Source organism: Echeneis naucrates, chromosome 20, assembly GCF_900963305.1.
Source record: "Echeneis naucrates chromosome 20, fEcheNa1.1, whole genome shotgun sequence".
NCBI lineage: Eukaryota > Metazoa > Chordata > Actinopteri > Carangiformes > Echeneidae > Echeneis > Echeneis naucrates.
The window spans coordinates 1,195,296-1,212,269 of NC_042530.1; positions in this window are offsets into that span (position 1 = coordinate 1,195,296).

Here is a 16,974-nt window from a genome sequence, read left to right on the forward strand (position 1 = left end):
GCAGTTGCAAAAGTTGACAAATGTTTGGATATTTATTAGTAAGTGCATCAACATCATCATCTCTTGTGGGTGGGTTTAGCTGCAAGGAGCAGCACAAATTTCTGTGTGTGTGTGTCTGCATGCATTCGTGCATGTTTTGTGGTGGTTAATCACACCTCCGCCCCTCAGAAAATCATTTTTGCCCTCTGTGCATATTCACATCACCAACACCGCAGTGATAGCTTTCTTGGAAGTAACCTCATAACTGTTTGCATGCACAGAAATAAACACACAGTCACACACAAAGTGTGAAAATGGCTCATAGTGTGGTGGTGCATGTTTTATGTTGCCACATAAAAGCTGTACGTATTTGCAGCCTCACTGGAAATGTTTATTTTGTTATTTTTACACTTTATATATGTGAAATCATCTGATGTTCACCTTCAAACAGGGTTCCCACCAGTCTGCGATGTCTTTGAAAGTTTGTGAGGTTATGTATGAATAGAAGGTGATCAGGTCTTTTAAATCTCAAGGAACATGAGTGGAATGTTTATTTAAATGCATTTAAAGCATATGGACCAAATGAGGCTTAACCTTTTCCTTTAATGACATCTTTCACATCAATAATCTATAGGCGCTTTGTTGCTCAGTCACAGTAAGAATTAAAACCAGAGTTCAGCTTGATGGAAACTGAACAAACAGCTCAGAGTGGTTTGATTTACACATTTGTACCTCGAGTCTTCTTCCTGATGGCAGAAGAGGAGATGTTCGTACAACCTCACTAGGCTTGAGACATTTTGTGCAAACCAACTTTTCTTGGCGTAAAAGAACCTGAGCTTGTTTGTGAGATCTAAAAACAAACAGCAACTTAAGTCTTTTTTTTTTCCTTGTATTTGAAATTCAGTAGTTTTGACTGTGCAGGATTTTAATTCTCTCTTATTCACTCACATTTTAAAACTTGAACAAATTAAAGTGAAACTGTACATGGAGAGACACCACATGAGGCAAAAGAAATTAAGTGCTCATGTGGAAGTGTCACTTCTCACTGTCAGATGGAAGCCATATAAAAGAAATAACTCGGCTGGGAAGAGTAACTATCTGCTGCAGGACACCTTGTTGTCCTTGTAGAATGAATTGTGAGTTCAATCCAGTGTCTCCCTGATGGTGTTGAGTGATGCACAAAGGTCAAAATGAATGCATTTGTTTAGCTCCACATTAGAAAGAGTAATTAAATAAGACACTGAAAGCGGTGGTGGTCTCTGTGTTTAGGCCAGCACTATGATTTAGTGAACAAGAGCTGATTGAAATTAAACCACTGTCACATTTCTCATGTTACTGTGCAAATCAAAGACATTAAAAACCAAAGTCTTTCCATGTTCTGATGAACGGAGACCTTAAATGCCCAGCTCCTTCCTTCTCCTCCTCCTGCTGCTGCTGGGTCGGAGTCAGATGCGCTTCCCCCAAATTTGAAGAGGCAAAATTCCATTTGGTTTGTGGGGGCTAGACAGTCACCTGATTTACGGTCTGATTCGGTAAACTAACGTCAGTGCTTGACAGAAGGGAGGTGTTAAAACCCACTGCTGGGCAGAACCAGAGGACCGGTGTAGGAGGACATATTATGATACTGAAACTGAGACGTTTAAATCTCAATCTCCAGAAACTTGAGAAAGCAGCAACAAGAATTTGACTTGTCACAATGATTGTGTTCACTGAAGTACATTCTGCTGGGCAGTCGCTCAGTGTCTTCACTGCTGGCTTAAAAGTTTTCACTTGAGTGTTACACATCTTTTTGTGCTGTGGTTAGTAAGCCACACTGAAATACTAGCGCAACAGGAAAATGTCTTTCTGTCTGCTTCCTCTTCACAAACTTCACAATACTGAATGTGTTGATTGTTGTCTTTAAGTGGAGATATATGTATGAAGGCCCTTCTATCAGAGAGAAGTCACTTATTCTGAATATTTAATGACTTTCGTAATTTCTATTTGACTTTACTTTCTCCTACTTCATCTATATATCTGTATATTCCATGTGTGCCATCTAAAGCTTCAGCACTTAATATCTTATCTAAATAGTTTATTTAATAAATGTACTGACTCATTAACAGTTTTCTGAACCATAGATCTCACAGTAGTCAGTCAGAAAAACCATCAGCAGCCTCTGGCCACCTCCTAACCCAGCCACATCGGAGGAATGTTAGAGATGGTTAATGAGCTTTACACAGTGGGAAAAATATGAAAAATATTATCTTTTCACTGATTGTGATTGTAATAACCACACTTAAGCTGCCAAATTAATATAATATTAATAATGATAATAGCTGGACTGTCACATATACTTTTGCACCTAGATTTATTTAATGTTCTAGAAAACATTTAATCCAAAATTCTCAGTTTGAATTTTGTCCCATAAATTCTGTTTATAGTTTGCATCCGGATAGGAACTTTAAAATAAATCTGATAGTTTTTGAATGGTGTATTCAGGTTTCAAAAAACCAAGTTTAACCAAGGATTTATAAAACCACTTAACAGCTTTCAGCTGTTCTCATCATATGCAGATATACAGACAACAGACAAAACAGTGGATGTGAGATCAAAATATGTTCTTTAATGTTTTCATCATTCACAACTTTCAAAAAATAAATAACTTAAACAGTTACTTAATAAAATTTAACTAATGAACTAGTAGTTTCACAGTAAAAATAAAACGATAACACTATTCAACTATTCAAAGTGTTTCTCATAAGTTAACTTGGTAATAAATATGCTAATATCTCTATCAGCACTAGTCAATTAAATTAAACTAATAAATATTTTCTCTCTTTGAAAATGCAAAATACTAAACATAAATTAACAGATTATTCAGAAAATTCTTCATGTGCTTCTAGTTCGGTGTTTTGTGTTAAGGCCATAACGGTGATGATCTTCAGGGGGGGAAGGAGGCGGTGTATGTCTGCTATGTGCTCTCATAGGAAGTGGTTTAATCGGTAGGCGTCCCGGCTGTGGAGGGGGCGGTGGTGGAGGTGATGAGAGAGAGGAGGGACACTGGAGTAGGGGCAGCTTTGGTGGACTCAGCCCGTGCTCTCTTGCTGTAAAGATGACCAAAGACAAAAGCACACATTAGTCAACTGTGATGAAGAAGTGAGGGGAATCGAATGAGCGTGAACAAACAGCAATAAGAAACTCACCGAAAATCTTGAATCTTGGGAAGAACCCAAGCAGCCCTCAGATAAGTGCAGAACAGACCTTTCTCCGTATGAAAGCTGGAGGAAAGAGCGGCAATATTAACTCTCTTTGAATAAAAGCCAGCTTGACTTAGTTTAGCATTAATACACCAATACATAGATTTTTAGTTCCATATATCTGCCTTGACTATCAGAGTATTCCATATTTTAGAAGTGTGAAATAACGAGGGTTTTTTCCTCCTATACTTACATGACAGCTTGGACGCATGGTGGCTCAGCTTTCTGGATGGTGTATCCTGTGATCTTTTCTGTTATCTCCTCTGTACTGACTGTCTTACAGCAGGGTGCCACCTTCTCAGCTAAAAAGGGATAGGGATAAGATTTCATTTTTAAAAAATGCAGCTTTAAAGAGGAAAAGTCATCTGTTAAATCGTGCAGCTTGTTTGTCAAAGGTTACCTGTGGATCCATACTCTAAGAGAACCACCAGGAAAATGGCGACCAGAGCAAATTTGAGTGGACTTCCAAAGCTGATCATTTTCAGAAAGATTGATGATTGTGATAGATTGGGTGATTCTGTTGCTGCGTCTTCTGCTGTCCTCTCCAGAGACCCTGATGAACTGACAAGAATCTGGAGACAGTGGCTACTTAAAGGCTGAAAAGCAGAAGTGACGTCTCCGGTTAGTCATCTTCCTATTTTATCATTTATTTTTCCCCCTCTTCTCTTTCCGTCCTCTCTCTTTCTGAATGACCTACACGTAAGGGGATTTCCAATAAGTGACCTTCATGCTTTCATCATGCAGTTTCAATTGGGGAATTAAACCAGTTTTACCTTCACTGGTCTTAGGTTAAGATTGTGCCCCAACATGTCTCATTTTTACATTTCTTTAAAAATATCTAAAAAAAAATAAAACATTAATTATTGGAATAAAAAGCTCAGTCACCTTTAAATGTAAATCTAGTGCAGTTTAAAGCTTTGAACAGCTGGCGTTCTTCTTGTTGATTTATTTTTTTAATTTTTCTTTTTTTCCCATTAAGCATTAATGATGAATCGTATCTTTTTTTTTTTTTTTCCCTAAAACTAAAAGCCCTGGTGAGGAAAACTTTCATGTCATGAAGAATTTGACAATCACTCTGGACAGGACATGTTGCAGCAGTCCAACCCAGTGATACATGAACATGTCATAACATGAGCTTCCACCCAGATGTAGCGTAAGAGTCAGGGGACACGTACAGAATGAATCACTAATGTTTAAAATCTTACATTCAATTAGGTCATTGTCGACTTTCTCAGATCAAATGTTTAACCTTACTATTTTTCTCATTAGGGTTTATATGTCAGCTTGAATCCCTTTTTTTTTTTTTATATATATCCCTGAACAAACATCAAAATTATGATTTGGATCAAATGTAATTTAATTAATCCCAGAGTTGCTCCAACTTGCAGTACCATGAGTGATGTGAATAAAACGATATCATTCTGCCTATTGATATATGTGTGAAGGTGGGTACTTAGACAGTATATGGTAAGTGATTTTAAGAGGCCACGTTAGAACTAGAAACTGTATTATGTCGCAGTCAATATCGGTGTCAGATAGAATCAGACCCAGAATCTGGATCCACCCACACCCCCTAATCCATCCCCTGCTTTATGGTTTATTTACTGGGAGCTTAAACTGAGACCATAAACCCATCAGGAAAATGTTTACTTAGCAAAACAATCAGGGAGAAGGAGGGACATTTTCCCATAGATCTTAATGCCACCTGACTCCTTTTCATAACCAGTGGAGTCACCAGCTGATGGTCATTACATCCATTTTTATCTGTCATCGTCAGATAGCTGAGAAAACCCTCTTTCCCACAACATTTGGTGTTGCATCAGTTAATATCTGTGACTTTCCGAAACGATCTGACTTTCACATCCGCTTCGCACAGTCACAGGCCAGTTGACCACACAGCTTCTTCTGTTCAGCCCGGAGGAAGGGCACGGCTGCTAGTTGTCCTGAAATGTTACCTTTGTTTGGTGGAGATGTTTAGTGGGACAACAGACAGGCATCGTGCTTCTTAGTTTTTCCTGACAATATGACAAAATGGTCATTCCTTCAAGTTTGATGCAAGCTGTCAGATGTCTGACACACCCCTGAAGAGCTATAATGTTTTTATTTATGTAGTGTTCTGGACAATGTCCTCTTGTCTCTGCAGCTGACAGGGTCAATGTCACTGAGATGAAACTGAGAGCAGCTCTAGAAAAGTCAAGACTGGCTGTAAAGAATACAAAAAACAAGATCTGAATGAAACCAACACCTGCAGCGTTGGTCCACCCGAGACTGTGACATCTGGAAATTACTGATGGAGGCCGAGCAGGGAATTCTGCCCATTTAGCCAGATCCTGATAAGAGGAGTCAGGAAATGACCAGGAATTCCATCAGGGTAAAAGCAGAACCATCTCCACTGGGCAGACTTTCATTTTAATGTTTTCTTGCAAGATGTAATTGTGAAAGCAAAAGCTGTTTTGAGCACAGTTTTTGGATGAAAGAGTCTAAATGCCAGCCTTTCTTTAGAGCAAGTTTTAGAGCAAACCAAGCCGGAGCTCCAGCCTGGTTTGAACAAAGCGACGAAAAAGGAAGTGGATCTGTACCAAAAAACTGCTTCCTGCTGACGACACCGTTTTTGGTGATGAGTTGATTAATTTTCCACACAGAGCAAGTCCTTTATACACGGACGAGTGAGAGCAGTTTAATTTTGAGGCTCTGAGCGTTGAGGCCCTGAACTGTCTGGAGTTTTGGACTTTGGTGCAAGTAATCTCTCTATTTTGGCTCAATAATGCACCTTTCCCATCAAAATCCATTAATTTATTTATTCTTCCCTAACAAAAGCAGATTGACCTCCTTTTCCACTGCCAGTGGCGTTCACTGAAATCAAAAATCAAGGCACGTTACATATAGAGCAGATCTAAACCAAACTCTTTATAAAATTATTTACAGAGACCCAACAGATCCCCCGATGAGCAAGCACAGAGAGAGAGAGGCACGGGGGGACAAAGTTGGGTAGACTAAGGAGAGAATGAGCGCAGGAGGAGGGAGTATTACAGGTGTTAGGCACTGAGTTATTTCATTCTCCTGGGATTAGAACCAGAGTGGACTGCAGAGTCATTACAGCTCTGATTGACGTCTATAGCTGTTTTTATTGCAGCAAGCCAGATGCTCGCTGGGCTGAGCACTTCACTCCTTAATTTAAACTTGTCAGGCACAGAAACAGGATGGCCAAGGTGAGATTAAAAAAAAAGAAAACCCCAGTAGCTATTTTTTAAGTTGTTTGTGGTTTAAAAACTAAAATAAATGTAACTTCCTTTCTATTTCCCTTTTATACAACTTCTCTTTCTCAGTTGCGATAGTCAGGGTCTTCCTCACAGGCCTTCACATACACAATGGACAGTTTCTTACAAAGTTTCCCAATTAAATATAGACAGTTTGCACGATAAGGAGGGCCACATTTAAATTATTAATCCCCGCCTCAAAACCAAATTCCCCCAGAAATCTTAGTAATCTTCAGCAAAGAGCTGATAACAGAGGAGGGGTTGCATTTTTCAAAGACTGACCGTAATGCTAACATCATTGTTTGGCATTACTGTACTTGGTCAGTTCATGACATATATGACATGAGCAGTACGAAAAGAATGTGAGGCCAAAAGCCCAGACAGTCATGTGTCAACAAGGAATTCAGTCTCAGCTGAGAGGATAAACACTTGACTTTGTTTTAGATCTCTTTTTTCTGAATGAAAGTCAAGTTTGGACAGAATGACAAATGCAGCCTGAAATGTGTTTATTTTGCTGTTTTCATCACTTCTCCTTTCATGTCATGCTGAGTTAAGGTCTGGAAACACTTGGAAAGTGATTGAGACCATTTTCACTGGAACTTGAACATTGTTTCTGTTTTACTTATCCTGCATTTTGAATAGAGTTATTCTCAAATAGGTTTTTATTTTTTGCATTATGCTGATTATATTGTTGTATTTGCATTTTAATCAGGTAAACTGATCTTCATCTGTCTTAAAGAACCCAACGCAGCAGTTGCTTCTAAAATCTGATGGAAAATCTTACCTTTTATTTAATCATAATTTATGTGGAAAGAAATCACTGAAAATGGTTTATGGCCATGTCTGATGGCAGCACTGTTTGTTAAGTTTGCGAAAAGAAAGTAAGCAAGTTATGCACACCTTATAGTTTGTACACACGCAGACACACAAATTTCCTGTCTTCTCACATATGTTTAACACCCTTTAATAGCTTGTGGTTTGCTGTGGGTGCAGAAAAGAAGTCAAGACAGAGTCGAGAAAGAAGTCAGTTTATGAAAATAACTGGGAATGTGTTCAATAATTCTCCCACTTGCTTGCTCACACGTTGAGAAATGACAGTGGGCCCTTCAGCTGAAGTGGATATCATACGTTCCCAGCATGCATATCGCTGTGTTATCGCAATGGCATTGTGGTAGACACACTAATTCTCTGGATAACATGGGAGGTTCTGGAAAACCCCAATAAACAAACTAAGAATGTCTATAAGAGCTCCTGATTTGTGTAATCTTTAGTTGCAACCTCAAGGAGTTGTTTCCTGAATGTTTGGGGGTGAACATTAGAATCAGTGTGGGCCGTGTTCATTGTTCTCATTGATTTAGGACCGAGGCTGCAGATTGTGTCCTTGACAGGACAAGAAGTCTGTTCGCATTTCCTTTGCTCAAGGAGTCCAGTCAACATTTCTCACAGCTGTGTTCTCCACTGGGATTTTGACAACAGCATAGTGCCAAAAATGATGTTTGCAACCTGTGACTGGAATTATTGTGAAAACAGATGCTGGCTGCTTTGCTCACTTGACACGAATGGAAAGTTTAAATTTCCTTTGTCCGCCTTGTGTGACAACTTAAGCCACCGTCAGTGTGGAGGATCTATCTTCCTTCCTCTGTTGACATTTTGGCTGCCAACGCCTCCACTTCACATCGGTGCCATCTTAAAGTGCATTACGGCATCAGCTCCTCAGTTATACCTATATACTCCTGGTCTTTCTCTCTGACCTCACTCTTTTGATGGTGCTTCAAATTATTTCTGTAACACGCAGAAATCAACAATCTGACTTTCACAACCCTGTTACGCATTGCAGAATGTTTGGCCGGCTGAAGCTTTGGAAACACGTCACACAACCTAATTTTGTGCACAACCTGGCATTTGCTTGCCTATATTTATGTACATTAGCTTATCGAAACATCCTAGCTAGTGTACTGTGGGTGTGACATTCAGCATTTTGACCATACTGACAACATTTTACACCGAAGACCTAAAAATAGCTTGTGAGAATGAAACTGAAAAAGTGTTGGAGTTTTACATGAAGAGCAGCTCTGTACAGTGAGAGTGTGAAGGCTGATAAGGGCGAGCAGGGCTCATGTCTTCTTGCCGATGACACTCTACTTCCAGATGTCCACAGTGGTTAGTGTTGAAGGTGAATGTGTATTTTAGTAGATGATGATAATGCACAGTCATCAGTTCACTGTAATTTACGTTGTAATTGCAGCTGATGAACATTTAATGAGTATGTTATAACAAGAATTCTGACAAATAGCTGATTTCTGCAATGCGTATTTTACTAATGAAGATGATTCGTTTAGAATTGTGATCAAATTTAATCAGAAAAGCGGATTGTGGAATTCTGATGGCAGGTTCCCCCCATTTGGATTCAGACCAAGTCAGTGGAGTGTCAGAGAGTTCCTCTTCATGTGATGACCTTTGTGCCAGACCATAATGAATCACTCATTTTACCACTAAGCCAGCCGTTCATTTGATCATTCATCTCCAGTTAATTTCATGCTTTCTGGTAACTGAAATGGTTGAAACATGAGTTTTAACTCATTCAGACCCGACATCTACTTCTATTATGTCTTCCTCTTTCTGTATTTGTATCTGAATCTGATGTCAAAGTTGAAAGTAAATAGTTTTGAAATTAAGTGAGACGTTTCTAATCTGAGATCGAGGATGCTTCGATTCCACCTGCTAAATAAATGTGAGTCTGGAGGTGACCTGGTCGGAAATGTCAAAATTTAAGTTTAAGTTGGAAATTTTGTGACTTCATGGTTTCCACAATGTCAGGAAGGACGCTATTTCATTGCAACCTCTCAATTACTTCCTGCCCTCCCCCCAGTGTCTGCTTGAAGTTGTAAAAAGATGCAAGAAAGAGGAAGTATTTATGCTGAATAAGAGAGTTTCAGAACAGTGACTGGGTCATGTGCCGTACCAGTCACACCAGTGTTTTGAGGTTCATGTCGGTGCGTTACTGATGTCTTAGAGAATACTTCATAATTCATCAAATGCTTTGTCACCCCGATTGTTCCTCTGTTGCAGGGGGTGCTGTAATGGAAGTCCTTTTCCGGCCACGTTACCACGTAAACACGGCAACAGAACAACAACAGGTTATGCTAGAGAACACTGGATGTGTGGCAGCTGCAAAACTTTTTTTTGATTTTCATATAAAAAAACTTAGAGCGGTGCCGACCGTCAGATTACCTACTGCGTACACTTCACTGAACAACCGGTGATGGCTGGGCAGCTTTTGGCCGTTTTACTGAAAGGATATAATTAATAAACACACACAAACACCTTAAATCACATTTAAAAATGTCTGATTTGCTTTTTCATTTAATAAAACCAACCACTCTGATAAACAGTTTTTTTATTTCACTATAACTCTGCATTACAGAGCGTTCAGCCCTTAAGAACTACCTTTTTGTGGTTGTGGTGATAAATCTGTTGTAGGTTTGTGTTAGTTTGATGCCATCTCAGTGGTGGGTTGTAATTCAACTAGGTGTTGGTGACATCTAACAGTTATTTATAGAATTGAACATCTGCAATTCAAGGCCCGCTCACCTTTTAAGGCCTTTTTAGAGCTCCCAGCTGTATGACCTGGTATGTGTCAGCAGGTGGAGTTTGATTATTTGTCATGGAAGAGGTTGTGAAGACACAAGAACAACACATTTGCGACGTTAGTAACTGACTGGAATTTTAAGGGTTTGTTACAGAAATTAGCAATTTTAGACGCAGGACACTAAAATGATACGAATAAAACGTTGTTATATTAAATTAATAAGTAGCTGTAGTTCATCATCAGAACCAAAAGAAAGGGTTAAAATACCCAGAACATGAGTAAATGCTCTGCGGTGACGCAACTTCAGAGAATCGAACACTGATCTCTGTTTTGCTTTTCGTTAGTTTGTGTGACTCAGATTTTCCTCTGTAAGGTCAACACAACTTTGTTTAACGTTATACCTTCAGGTAGTCCATCCTGCTCATTCTAATGAATGGCACTTTGAAATTTGGACTGCCAGTTAGAAGTCAAAAGTCAAAGTCACCATGAACTCTGCCTTTTGTGAATGCAATATTTTATTTTAGTGATGCCCTGATGGAATATCTTCAAACTTGACTTCAGCAACCATCTACTGATCAGACTTGGACTGGAAATTCTGAAAAACAGTATGAAATGAATTTAGGCTGTTTGGAGTGAGTGACCCCTAACCTGTCAGGAGTTTATATACTGATTAGTCTGATTAAACAACAACTGCAGGTCCGTGAGCTCGAGTTCAGATAATTTAAACTGTACCCACGGCTTAGATTAGATCTTGGGATGTGAATATTGTATGCTTTAACTTTCATGTAATTATTATATTGTTAGGCCTGTTAATTATATACTGCTACTGAGAACTTGTGTAGTCAGCAAATGAAAGCTGACACCAGCAACCAAAAAGCTTATCTGGAACTCAGTGCATTGTGAGTAACATTAAATTAAATATGCCACAAGTATTAAAGACTTGGTTTCATTCTGACTGCAGTAACTTAGTGCATTAACCACTTGCTGTCACACCTTCCCATTGACGAGGAGGGAGAATGAACTCCTCCGCAAATGTTCACATCAGAGCAACTGGTTATAGATGTGATGATGTGAATACTTGGTCTGTTTTAATAGCCTTTTAAATTTAGATGCATAGTTTCAGCAAAAACATATAGCCATTTAATATAAATGTTCAAATTTGAAATTGACCAAATTGAATTGAAAGTATTTTATGAGGCTTGAGAAGCTTTTACTTTGGGCTTCATGACGCTTGGTGTCCCCCTGAATTAAAATAAGAATTGTTTAATAACCACAAATATCTTGTGCAGGATGTTAAAACAACAAAGAGGAATTTGTAATAAATCTGAGATCATCTTTGTTTAAAGGATGTTTGATTAATCTGGTCTTTGCAGTTTTGTTTTAGATTTTCCTTGGAAATTTTCAGTCAGTGAGCGTGGGACAGTTACGGTGGACTATAATTAATCAGTAGGTTGATTAACACAACTTTGTCACCATCATGTGGGGGAAAACAAAACCTGCAGAAATGATGCTGAAAGTAAATGGGCTGACCAAACTAGATTATGTGGACAGAGCAGGAAGCTGCACAGACCAATTTATATGTCGCAAACACAATTAACCTACAACTACGCACAGAAAAAAAACTCAATCCATGAATTCAGGATCCAGTTTGAGGACTTCTGAAGTTTTATATAAATTATAAATATATGTATTGCCACATATATAATGTTTTGTTTTATTTTATTATTTTTTTTAAATTGGACTGTATATTTTTTGGTTGACAGTCTTTAAAATAAAAACGGGAATGTAAATGGTGCAAAAGCTTGAGCATGCAACAAAATTAATTAATTAATGCATTCTGTTCTTTTAAATCTGCCCAAACTTTTCTGTAGAACTGCCCCTAAACCGGCATATGGCAGCAACTTTTAAGAGGAACTCAGTCAGCACACGGTGCCAGTTATACAGGGCTTTTTATTTGTTGCTGCATCTTTCCTCATAGACGAAGGTCCAAAATGCTGAATTTTCAATTTCTCATGAATCTTAATCTACTGTCCATAGTCTCACTTATTATTTCCACAATTTAAAATTGAAAGCACTAATTATATATTAAGATTTTTACATTCTGAATATTTTTATGTTCAGTACATTTTTGTTGACAACATAGCATCAACATTAATCAGCTCTTCCTTTTGCTGTCAGTTCTCTGAAATGGCGTTGACAGGCCCCTCATCGTTATGGACCGCTGTCAGTGTTTCACTATGAAAATCTCTGGCATGACAGGAAGTGAAACCTGTCAACAAATATTACACAGATAAACAGATAAAGATTTCTTTGAACCTTTGAGTGGGGCCTTGAGCTGTCAAGCTATTAAGATTGAGTTATTAAAAAAAAACAAAAGCATTAAAATATATTGGCTGCAAACTAACACATGGCTTAATAAAAGCAGAGACTAAAGTAAATAATTAAATTCTTAAATTTAATTCAATCAGTATCAATATTTTTCCCTACAATGAAAAAAAAAATCAATGATGAATAAATAAAACACAAGGCAGCTGCATTTAAATCTATGATTTGCTTTGTCACTCTGCAAATCACTTTATTTACTCCTCATTGTCAGATATCACATTTTAAAAGAGATATTTTTAGTGTAAAGATAAGTAATGTTGAGAGTAGAATTTTGTTTATGCCTCATCTGCAAACTCCTGGACTTCAAATGTGTGTGTTTTTAATCCTATAAATGTTGGGACATTTTAGTTCTCCATGTGGTGGGAAATTGAAAGAAATGAGAAAAAGAATTGTGCATTAGTTATAATTTTTTGCCTCCTCAGTGAGGTAGCATTCACCGCCTGTATCTCCCTTCGGACTGATGCACCTCCATTCACCATCCTCAGGTTTCACCCTGAAAATCAGGAAACAATTACACATTTTCTTTACCTGAGCATTGTTTTTTTATTATTATTATTCCCTATGGTGCCAGTTTGGATACGCTGTTTTCAGAATTTATTTCTGAAATCAAACATTTTTCTAATAAAATTCATGATTATATATCTAACGTTTTTTTCTGCAGATTGAATAGTTGTAGAATTATTTGACAATGATCGCCTTCTTTAACAGCTTTGTACGTCGTGTTTTTGTTCCTCAGGAGCGACAGGAAATAGTTCTTAAAATTAGCTTCATCTTTTCCTGCTGCAGTGTATTATGTGGAGCATAATAATACATAATGCATAATATGGTTGTATTTTTCAAGTGTGTGCACACTTTTGGCCATTTAAATTACTATATTTGAAATCTGCAGTGGTAATTACTGTTTCAATAATTAATACATTATTTCAATTCATATTAGCTCTATTTCATGTTAAATAGGTTTAAAAGCAGCGTCACACTGAGTCAGCACAGAAACATGGGTCAGTCATATTTATATTTAGTTTATTATTTCAGATTTCATCACAATCCTATCAGGTATTCAAAACAAGATCTTTACTGGGCAACTTTAAAAAATACAAGCATGTAAATTACTGGTACAATAATATATTCATTAATTATTAAAACAATACAAAATTAAATACAAAAATAATTTAATCTTTAAATAGGTATTTATGTAAAATGAATAAATAGTAAATTATCATGAGTTCTCCAGGTGGTTGATCAGCTGAGACGTCATCAGCCCAGCATTGCACGACAGTTTATTTTTTTCTGCAATGAGGAGGAAAAGAAGGTTAAAGAGAGAACAGAAAGGTTCATGATCAGAAACTCCTACTGCATCATTTTGAAGTTACTTAACTTTTGATTTTAATTATATTTTAACGGCTGACTCACCAAGCTTATCCACCTCAAAAGCTTCTTAGACTTTGGACTGATGCAGTACCAATCGTCCCCAAGTCCTTTAAGCCTGAAACAAACAGACGAGCATGGTTACTGAATGTGATTGTGTGTTAATTTGTTTTGATCGAGTCCTAAGTTAGGCCCAAACTTACAGGAAGGCGTGTATTGGGCAGTCCTCTCGTGGTTTCTGTTCATAACACTCACTGGAGTTATTTAACGTCATCTGGCGTGCCACACTGAAACAGCAGGGCAAATTGACTCTGGGGATGGAGTTCACTAGAAAACAGAGAAATACTGTCATTATAACATTATCACATCACTTCTCACAGTTTCCCGGCATCACTGCATTTACTCTTTTATTTTGAAAACAGGTTTAGATTTCGTGTTCAGGGGTTTAAAGTTTCATTAATACTGTTAACTTGGAGTCACACAAATTGAAATAATGGCATTCACATATTTGTTATGATTCAATGATAAAGTAATAAAATAATGCCATTTTGTTTTAATTATATACATTTTTGGAGAGTAAAGTAAAAGCTCTGAACTCTAACCCAAACAAAAATTATGTTCAAAAGGCAGCTATAAATTAAAACCCCACAATTCAAATATATAATGCTTTTCTTATAATTTTCACACTGAAGAACTTGCATCCACAACATTACAGCCTTTTTTGTTTGTAAAAATCACCACAAGGACTAATAACACTGAACTAAACCATTACCATTAACACATTGGACTGGTTCATTTCCAAATTATTTCAGTACGACTTAGCCGTTCCTCTTTTACACATCCACGTTATTGAAATAGAAAAGAAGTTTGGTTTTACCTCCTGTCTCAGTGAACGACATCACAGCAGCCAGGCTGAGCAGAAGGAGCAAGCGGCAGTCCAAAAGTGGCATCGACATCTTCAAAGTGCTGCAACGGGTTTGAGCAGGAAAAGAATTTGTTATTGACAATCACAGTTGCTCAAAGTCTGACAATGAATGAAGCACAGAGCTGTGGTCTTATATATTGTGAGAAAAAAGGAAGTATAAAACATTTCTGGCATCCAAATGACTACACAGCGGTGACAGGAGACAAAGACTCACACTCAGGAGCTAGTGGAATTTATTATCATGCCCTTATATGTTCAGGTTTGTTCGTCTTATCCTGAAGAACACACGTTCACTTACGCCTTCCTCCTGCTGAGTTGGACACTGTAGCATCACACGGATGCTGCAGATGCGTGATCCCAATTCCTTGTTTTTCACCTTCTGGATAATTTGGTCGATTGATTGATTCTTAATTGGTACCAAAGTGTGATAATAAAATCTCCCCCTTTTCAAAACAGTCAGTCAGTCTAAGGATTCATTTCCTTTTGTTTTACACTTTTTTCTATCTTTCAATTTTAGTTTGACTTCCAGCAACAGACTTAAAGTCCAAAGGTGACGAAACTGTAGTTAGTTTATGAGGCTCATAGTTTGTTTGTTTTTTTTCCCCATTGTGGACATTTTGTGAGAAATTGAATGTAAGGAGAACAATTTCTTGTTTCAGTGTGAAGGCAAACAGTTGAAAAAGGTGACATGGAGTTTTCATGTGGTGAATAACATGGTCTAATTTTTTTTATTTTTTTTTTCTCCAATAGGATTTCAACATTAGATGAATATGTCGCTTCACCACAGTTATTTATTTCTGCTAAGTGATAAAGATTTGAGACAAAGTCAGTGCATGAGAACCAGGAGGGGAATCACCCAAACTCACGGGCCCGCTCAGAGACACTCTAGGAATAACAACCTCAGACTGACCAGGCCACTATTTTTAGCTGCTGTTGTGACTGTAATAAACTCAGAAAACAGTCATGAATGTATGACAGGCTGCTGTGAACCAGAGAAGAGGAATTACTCACACACAAGGAATGTAGCTGCAGCAGAAATATTCAAACTGAGCCTTTGAAAACATTTTAGTGTGCGTTGAGCAAACAGCTTTTTCTGTGCCTGAATGGAGGTGACACTTATGACAACAAACAAAACAACAGCCTCATAGTTGAAAATGAAAGATCCCAAATCCTGGTGTTCTGTCTGGGTCGACTAAGAAAACGCAGAACTCTTTAATCTACTTGCTTTAAATGCCTCAGGTCACTTTATGAATCCCGTTTCTGATATTTATACAGGTCCTTTAAAAACAGTTTTGTGTGTTTTTGCACGTGAATCAGAGCAGGATATAAAGTGACCCTCTCATTTTTTATTTGAATTGACAGAAGGAATACAGACAATGTCCTTTAATATAATTACAGGGATTCTACACTATGAATGCAGAAGTATCGGCCTTTTAATGTAACGCTCTACCAGAAGGTGAATTAAATTTTTTCTTTACATCTCAAATTTGATATTTCATTGTGCATATTTTAATGAATGCTTTAAAAAGTCTTGGTGTTTCATCTGTTTCATCATTTCATACTTCTGCTGTAAATCTGTTAAACTGAGCATCAAACTCTCAGGTTGTGGTGACTTTTTACTCAAAATATGTTTTTTTATGTTTAATATTTCAGCCTCGGTGCAATTAGGTGAAACAATACTCAGGACGCTTTCTGAAGTATTTGAAATAATTTATTATTTTCAACTAGTTGTAAACTAGTTTCAAAATAGTTGCAAATCTGTCGAATTGATAATTGCATTGCTTTTTGTGTTTATTCAATACAACATGAAAAGTGGAAAGCCCCGTCAACCTCAAGTTTCCACAGAAACCAAGGAGAGGAAGGAAACACAACATCACAATGATAAGACAAGATACACTGATAGATGCTTACAGTGTGTTTGCCTCACATGAGTGTCTTTCCTGTTTTTTCTACAAACAACCTGATGTTAGCTTTTTCATGAGTCCTGTTTTCGACCATTTTCGTCCACATTGCAGGCAGCACCACACAGCGTTTTTGCGATGACATAGCAGATTGACCAGATGAAATTAATAAGGATTTTTAACCTGAAAGTTTCTAAGATCCTGTTGGCTACCACACTGGGCTTTATCTCAGTAATCAACCCTGACTATCCATTGTTGACAAACAGGCTTCCAGAGAATGCAAAGTAATGAATTATACTGAATTACTTGTAGCTGCTTCAGCTGCTGGATCTTG